General features: G+C 33.1%; 1 pseudogene; it reads right to left on the reverse strand.

The window, feature by feature from the left end:
* Positions 1–343: 343 nt before the first annotated feature.
* On the reverse strand, positions 344–918 carry LOC122213537 (annotated as a pseudogene).
* Between the last annotated feature and the right edge of the window lie 7,305 nt (positions 919–8,223).

The following is an 8,223-nucleotide window of genomic DNA, read 5'->3' on the forward strand; positions in this document are numbered from 1 at the left end:
TGTGTATATATATACGTATATATACGAAAGTCAAACGTATCCAACAGTACGTATCCCAACAGTACGAAAGTCAAACAAGTCCAAATAGAAAATGTGCAAGAGACATGAAGGAATATTTTTTTTCCTCCTATGAAGTTTTGCTAGAAAAACTCCTATTCCTTCTGTTATTGTTCTTAACACACTACAATTTACTTTTGAGTGGTTTACTTGCCAAATAGTTGGAAAGGATTATTGGTTTAAGAAAAGCCCCAATCAGCAGAGATTATTATATCTTTAAAATACCACAAATAAGTCTGAAAAGTTATCCGGCATCTTGCTGTTTCTGTAGCTGGACAACTTACATCTATTCATCAGCCTGCTAAACTGTTCCCTTTGCAGAAACATAGATTTTCCAAAAATTTTCTACATCCTTGTTTTTAGCTGTTGTGGCTTGCTGAATCAAAGCAGCTGAGTTTGATACAAGTTCAGTGTCATTTCCTTCAAGAATTAATTCCTCTTTCTGGGCTTGAAATACTGAACAAGCAACACCTGGCCTCAGCTGAACCCTGCAGATGTATTTTTCACCCAAGAAATTCTGGATTTCAATAAGAGAACCATTCTCCTGAATAACAACATTGATGGGGAAGTGAGCATACACAGGCCTCATCTTGTAACAGAAGCACAGTGTAATGCCCTTGACCGTGTTCTGTACGTGACCACAGAAAGCATCAATACTAGCCAGTTGTTTTCCATCTTCCACCATTTGTCACCTTGGAGCCTCTTCTGTTTCTTTCCAAGGAGATTGAGTTCTACATTGATGTGATGGAAGTCCCTTTGCAGGGTTCCTCTGGGGCCCTTCACAATAACAGTGCATCCCTTTAGAATGATGTCATCATTTTCTGAAATGTCAGCGGTCTGATTGCTGAGAATGGTCTTCATTCTCACAGTAGATGTGGCAAAGAGCAACACGAAGGAATATTTCATTGATAAGTACATGTGCATGGCTAATAAACACATGATAAACTTTTCAACATCATTAGCCATCAAAAAATGCAAATTAAGTCAGTGTTGAGACATCACTACAAACCTATTAGAACAGCTAACAGAATAAAATGAAACAGTGGCGGTATTAAATGGCAATGAGATGCAGATAAACTAGATCTTATGCATTGCAGGTGGGATGCATGTTCAGTGGTATAGCTACTCTAGAAAATATTTTCACAATTTGTTTAAAGCTAAACATGCATTTACCATATGACCCATATGCGTTTATCAAATGGTCTCCTACAGTTTATCTCAGAAAAATGAAAACCTACATCCACACAGATACTTGTACATAATTGTTTATAACAGTTTTATTTGCAATAGCCAAGAAGTGGAAACATAAAAATGTCTCTCTGTTGTACATCCATACCATGAAATACTACTGATAAATAATAAGTGTTTATTTGTCAGTAACATGCAACAAATTGTATGGATCTCAAAGACATGTTGAGTGGAAAAACTTAGTTGCACGACGTATGATTCCATTTATATAGCATTCTTGAAATGACAAAATTATAGAGATGAAAAATACATTAGGTCTTGCCAGCTGTTAGAAGTGGTCAACTGGGCGCAGGTTTGATTATTAAAAAAGAACCATGAGGGGGGTGCCTGGGTGGCTCAGTCGGTTAAGCGTCCGACTTCGGCTCAAGTCATGATCTCGCGGTTTGTGAGTTCGAGCCCCGCGTCGGGCTCTGTGCTGACAGCTCAGAGCCTGGAGCCTGCTTCGGATTCTGTGTCTGTCTCTCGGCCCCTCCCCTGCTCATGCTCTGTGTCTCTCTCTCAATAATAAATAAATGTTAAAAAAAAAAAAATTAAAAAAAAAAAGAACCATGAGGGAAATTACTGGGGCATGGAATAGTCCTGTATCTACACTGTGCTATTGATTACACAAATCTACATTTGTGACAAAATGACACGGAATTATACACATACATCGTTCCAATGTCAAAATTTCTATTTTTGATATTGTATTATAATTATGTAAGATGTAACCAGTAGGGGAAACTGGGTGAAGAGTAAGAGTCTTCTCTGTATTATCTTTACAACTTCTTTGGGTATTGATTATTTCCAAAATTAAAGTTAAAAGGCAAATAAAAAAGTTAATACAGAAAGAAAACCAAATTAACCTGCAAAATCTTACACAGCTGGAATTGCTTTTTTATTTTTGTATTTTTTAATGTTTATTTATATTTGAGAGAGAGCAAGAGGGAGACAGCTCAAATGGGTGGGGCAGAACGAGAAGGAGACACAGAAACCGAAGCAGGCTCCAGGCTCTGAGCTGCCACCACAGAGCCCGACTCGGGGCTCAAACTCACAGACCGCGAGATCATGACCTGAGCCTAAGTTGGACTCTTAACCAACTGAGCCACCCAGGCCCCCCTACACAGCTGGGATTGTAATTGCAGTGCTCTTTCAAAGATATGTCAGATATTTCAGAGGTTTTCAGCAGTTGAATAATTAAATAAGACTTACTGGATCCCGAAACCATTATTAAACTGTGTGTTAACTAACTTCATTTTAAATTAAGAAAAAAATGGGATGCCTGGGTGGCTCAGCCGGTTGAGCATCCGACTTTGGCTCAGGTCATAATCGCATGGTTCATGAGTTCAAGCTCCGCATAGGGTTCTGTGCTGACAGCTCAGAGCCTGGAGCCTGCTTCGGATTCTGTGTCTCCCTCTCTCTCTACCTGTTTGCGCTCTCTCTCTCCCTGTCTCTCTCAAAAATAAAAATTAAAAATTAATTTTAAAAAAAATATTGATTGAATATGTGAACTTCAAAAGGATTATTTTCTTAGCATTGTTTTGGAATTTCATAGAATTATGAATAATCATTACATATTGTGTCAAATATTTCTATTATTAAAAAAGTATCAGTTGATCTTTAATTATGACAATCACAACTGGAAATGTACTAGTATTCTTTTTTACTGATTTTTTAAAATAAATTTAAACAGATCATAGTAAAAATTAAGTCCATGCATTTTCCTGTGGAAATCACATTGGCAACAATTTAATAAAATATTTAAAGATGCAACATTTATCTGGAAACAAAATAATCAATAAATCCAAATCAGAACAACATATTTATAAATATATTAACTCAAGGATTAAAAGTCATAACACACTAAAGACAACACAGATGCTGCACTAAAAAATGCAACATGCATCATAAAATGCAGAGGGACTCTTAATATTTGTGTGAATGCGCATGCAGATAGGAGCTTTGTAACATTGCCAAGCATTGTGTGACAGCTGGTCTTAGCAGAATGCTGAATAAAATCTTTAATGTAACTTTCTGTTATTTGCTTTTCTTTTCTTTTCTTTTTTTTTTTTTTTTAGGAAATGAATATCAAATGTCTATAATGCTAATAATTATCTTAATAGATTAATAGTCAGTTACTCATGCTAAAAGTGAAAATCTGTGGGATTCATGTCATTGCTTATAACAACTGAAGTAGTAATGCACATTTTTGTATCTTAGCCATTTGGAAAAACATTCTTCTGTCCTCTCTATTTTATGACCCTTCATAAGTGATGGGCTGCTTTCTTATGTTTTGGAGGTTTAGATGCTGGCGAGGTCACACAAGCGGAAACTAATTAGCAGGCTTGTTTCATAAGGGAGAATTGAAGTGTTGTCACGTGAAATAAAGGTTCTGCCTTCATACATTCGGGTTCTACTAGTCTTGAAATGTTGACTCAGGACACAGAATGGGTATCAGAGAATAATAATAATAATAACAACAACAACAACAATACAAAGTAGATCTCCTACCATATTCCATCATTGGACTAAATACTTCATACATATAAGCTAATTTAATCTTCACAACATCCCTATGATGAAATAACAATTGCCATTTTTTTTTAATTTTATAAGTGAAGAAACTAACAGGACAGAGATACTCTCACAACTGTTTTCGAAAATACACATTTTAAATAGCATGTACCCATTTTTTAAATTTTTTTTTTAAATTCTTTATATTTTTACATTGTTTTTTTATTTGGTTTTTCTTTTTGTGTTTTTGTTTTGTTTTGCCATTTAAAACATCAATCCTTTGTTTATCACAGAACATTTTAGATAATAAGTCATGTATTTAGTATTTAGTCATCAAGTACCTGTTGTGTCCCTACTAAGTTTGCTTCAGACTGTGTCCTTGGGGTGCCTTATGGTTCTTTAATCTAAACAATTCATGTGTAATGTGCTCATAAAAACGTATGTGAAAACTGAAATGTCTTGAATATAAGAATGAAGTCCAGTGGAAATTACAGTTGATCTGGTACAAGTTTGTTTAATATGTAGTCTGAGCATTTTCTCTACTTGGATGATTTCCTGTCTCTTTTAATGCTTTTTGACTATTATCTCAGTTTACAGTCTTTTCTTCCTAAGAATTAGAATGTGAGCTTGGGGCACCTGGGTGACTCAGTCGGTTAAGCATCCGACTCTTGATTTCAGCTCAGAGCATGATCTCAAGGTTTGCAGTTTGTGAGTTCAAGCCCCGCATCAGACTCTGCACTGGTGGTGTGGAGTCTGTTTGGGATGCTCCCTCTCTCTCTCTGCCCCTTCCCTGCTTGCTCTCTCTCTCTCTTTCAAAATAACTTTCAAAAAAACTTAAAAAACTTAGAAGGTGAGCTTCAATATACTCTTAAGAACAAAGACAGGGGAAAGGAGAAGGGATTTGTTCTATTTTCTACTTTCTGAGACCTATGTATTCTGTTTTCTAGCATCCAATACAAACAACTCTGTTTTCACAAATGAATCTATTCTTGTGTCTAATCATGCCCACACTATCAAACTTTTGTTTAGCAAGAACTCTAATAATCTTACTTTGTGAAGATCTAAATAATAATGTTATATAATTATGGAGTTTATCATCTCGATATAGGGAATAAACATTCTATCTTAAGAAAAGTTATTTTAATTATGTAGGCAATTTAATGTATTAGATACATTTGTGTGAATTAAAACTTTCAAATATATTTATATAATTATATACTTATTTTAAATACCAGCATGATTAAATTATGATATATGAACTTTAAATATGATTATTCATTAAAAGTGAAAAAGATATAGAAAAGTCCTTTAAAATAACTACAACTTAATGTTACTTGCTTTCCCCTCCCTAGTCTGAGAAGAAGAAGAAAAAAAATTATAAATTGTTTTCAAATGCTTTGGTAGATTATTTAGCATCAATTACATTTATTGTTAGTAATGTTTTCTCAGTTTATATGGACATGGTTTATAGGGAAAATCACATTTTATATTAATGTTTGCAAAGAAATCAAAAAGCCTACCTCAGTAATGATATAACATGTTCATTTATTGAAATAATGATGATGGCAATTTTAGAAATAATTTTGTTAATGGAAGAGTGATTCATTGTTAGTGTGATATTTGAACCTATTGACATCATTACAAATGGCTTACTAGATTCCCTAGAGCTTTTTAGTGTACTCTTTGGCAGTTACTTAAAAGGAAAGACATCAATGTCTGCCAATTATCTTTGGAGGAAACAGAGAGTACTAATGCATTCAGACATATTAGATTTGGTTAAAAGGAAAGGGAACTGGTACAGGTTTTTCTTTGTCTTGAAAATTCAATGGAGTGAAATCCTAAAGAAAAAAAAAAGTCTAAATAGGAGTAAATTGACAAATTATTTATGATTTATAACAAAACATGACACAATAAAAAGGATCAATACATTACTCTTCTTGCTGAATATGTCAAAGAACTACAGTAGGTAAAAATGTAGCCTTTCATGTATTGCTGGAGTGGGGCTAGGTTAGATCATCAACTTGATGGGCTGCTCTGAGTATTTCTGAATTTTCATCTGAGATTTAACAATTAATAAAACAAACTTTAAGACTACCAATAATTATATTAAGCCTCCATTATCATTTATCATTCCTACCCCTGTCCCTTTCCTCTCTTAATCATGCACAGGTAAACAAACAAAGCCCTCACAAATTCTCTCTCTCTCCCTATATATGTGTATGTATATAAACACACATACACACGCACACATACATATATACACATATACACACTCTCTCTCTCTCTCTCTATATATATATATATATATATAATACTAATATTTTTACTAAATATATGTTTTACACTAATATATAATATATATTTGGTAATATATTAATGTTTTACTTTTGAATATATATGTATACATCTGTGTATATGTATACATATATACCAAAATTAAAAGAATGTTTTCTTCAATAAAACACACCCTTTTTTAAACTTCCACTTCTAGCCTTATTAGAGTATCATTGATCAGAGGACTCTTAAACAGCTTAACCACCAAGAAAACATTTTAATAATTTTTATAGATATTGTACTATAAGCAGTGCTAAAATGTCACTCAGATTAAATATATGGTGTGGTTACTATAATTGCGCATAACAAAGTAATTAATATGATGCAATTCTGTGTCTGTTAATCTGCATGTATGAAAAATACCCTTCTATAATTTTGAGTTCATTTATGGTTATTAATTTCTGAAAAGAAAATAATACAGGTGGGAATTTTATTGACTATTTTTGCACAAAAATTTTGTGTGCTTATAACTACTTTCCTTGACAGTAGGGAAAAATTTGAGCCTATCTCTAGTGCCTATACTCTTCCAAGTTTATAGCATCATTAAATCAAGCAGGGATATACATCTACTGGCTTCAAAAGTACCAGATAGTTGTATTTGTCTTTCCCTTTTCAATTGGACTGAAACCAGATCACTTAACAATAACAATATGGTCACAAAAAATTAAAAACAAAATAATATTAGAAACAAGAGGGAGTGCTGAAGCTATTGTGGAAAGATTAGTAGAACCAGTTGCCCAAATTCACAGCTACTGAACACAAAAATATAACACTAGTTTATGCAAAGAACAAGAAGGGTTTGTGTAAATACTAGGATTATGCAATTGTGTGTTCGCTGTGGCAGGTGAGGTCAGTTCATTTGCCAGAATCTCTGCCCATGACCTTCTCTCTGGGCATTTTCTGCTGCCTATGGAAGTCTGAAGAGGACACTTTAATCACTATGAATGGTCAGGTGGCTTCCCGCTGAGATCAAAGATAGATTTTCTTTGTCAATTTTCTTTAGAACAATATACAAAGTAAATAATGCTGTAGCTTTATAAGTACAAACTCCTCAGAAATATTCTTCCAGGGGCACCTGGCTGGCTCAATTGGGAGAGCGTGCGACTCTTGATCTTTAGGTTATAAGTTCAAGCCCCACGTTGGGTGTAGAGATTACTTTTAAAAAAAAGTAAAAATCCTTTAAAAAAAGAAAAAGAAATGTCCTTCCAAAATAGTACAAAAAACAGATAAGCATTTATACAGTGCTTTACTTACTATTATTTTTTAATCACATGTATTACCTAAGGGGTTAGGTAAAACTATAGGAAAAACAACCATATAACAAAATATTTAGAAAAAAGTAAAATTTCAGGCAATACCAGTAAGAATTATTTAGTTTTGGAAAAGGAATATTTTCCAACAGTAATTATCTGAATGCTTTTAGTACACTCCTGTAATTAAAATTTCCTTCAAAATTGAGCAAAATTTTGAGCAAAATCTTCTGAGGCTATTTGTAAGTCATTATGCATTTATTGAGAGCTTACTTATTTATATTATATTATCTATAAAACCATAAAAATACAGTCTTTGTGGAAATGCATACTTCACAGAACACATGGTTATAGTAAACATTCGTTTGTACAAAGTGACTGGGAATCAGTATGTTCTGATTAATTTAGAAATAACCAATTTAAGAAAATAGGAAATATAAGCAAGTCTAATATGAAATCATACTAAAAATAATTTTTATTTTCACAAACTATTCATAAATATTTCTCTTGCAATGTTTTAATAACTATTGTTAACATCAATTACAATTATATACTAAGGGATAAAACAATTCTTATAGTTTTCTTTTCATTCTTTCTTTTTTTTCATTAGGTTTGGAGTTAATGGTCATTCTTTAAAAGTTTAAATTAGATTTTCTTACAATATGAAAGCAGAAGTCATAGCAGTTGTGCATTTTAAGATGATATATTTTAGAAAACAGACACTTACGTTTTGAAATTCATTTCACTGCCAGCCATAGAATGGAAAGTATATCAATGTCAGTATGAATGGAATGGACTGTTCACAGCACATCACAGGAGTCCACAGATGGCCACGAGAATT

Source organism: Panthera leo, chromosome A2 (assembly GCF_018350215.1).
Source record: "Panthera leo isolate Ple1 chromosome A2, P.leo_Ple1_pat1.1, whole genome shotgun sequence".
NCBI classification, from domain to species: Eukaryota; Metazoa; Chordata; class Mammalia; order Carnivora; family Felidae; genus Panthera; species Panthera leo.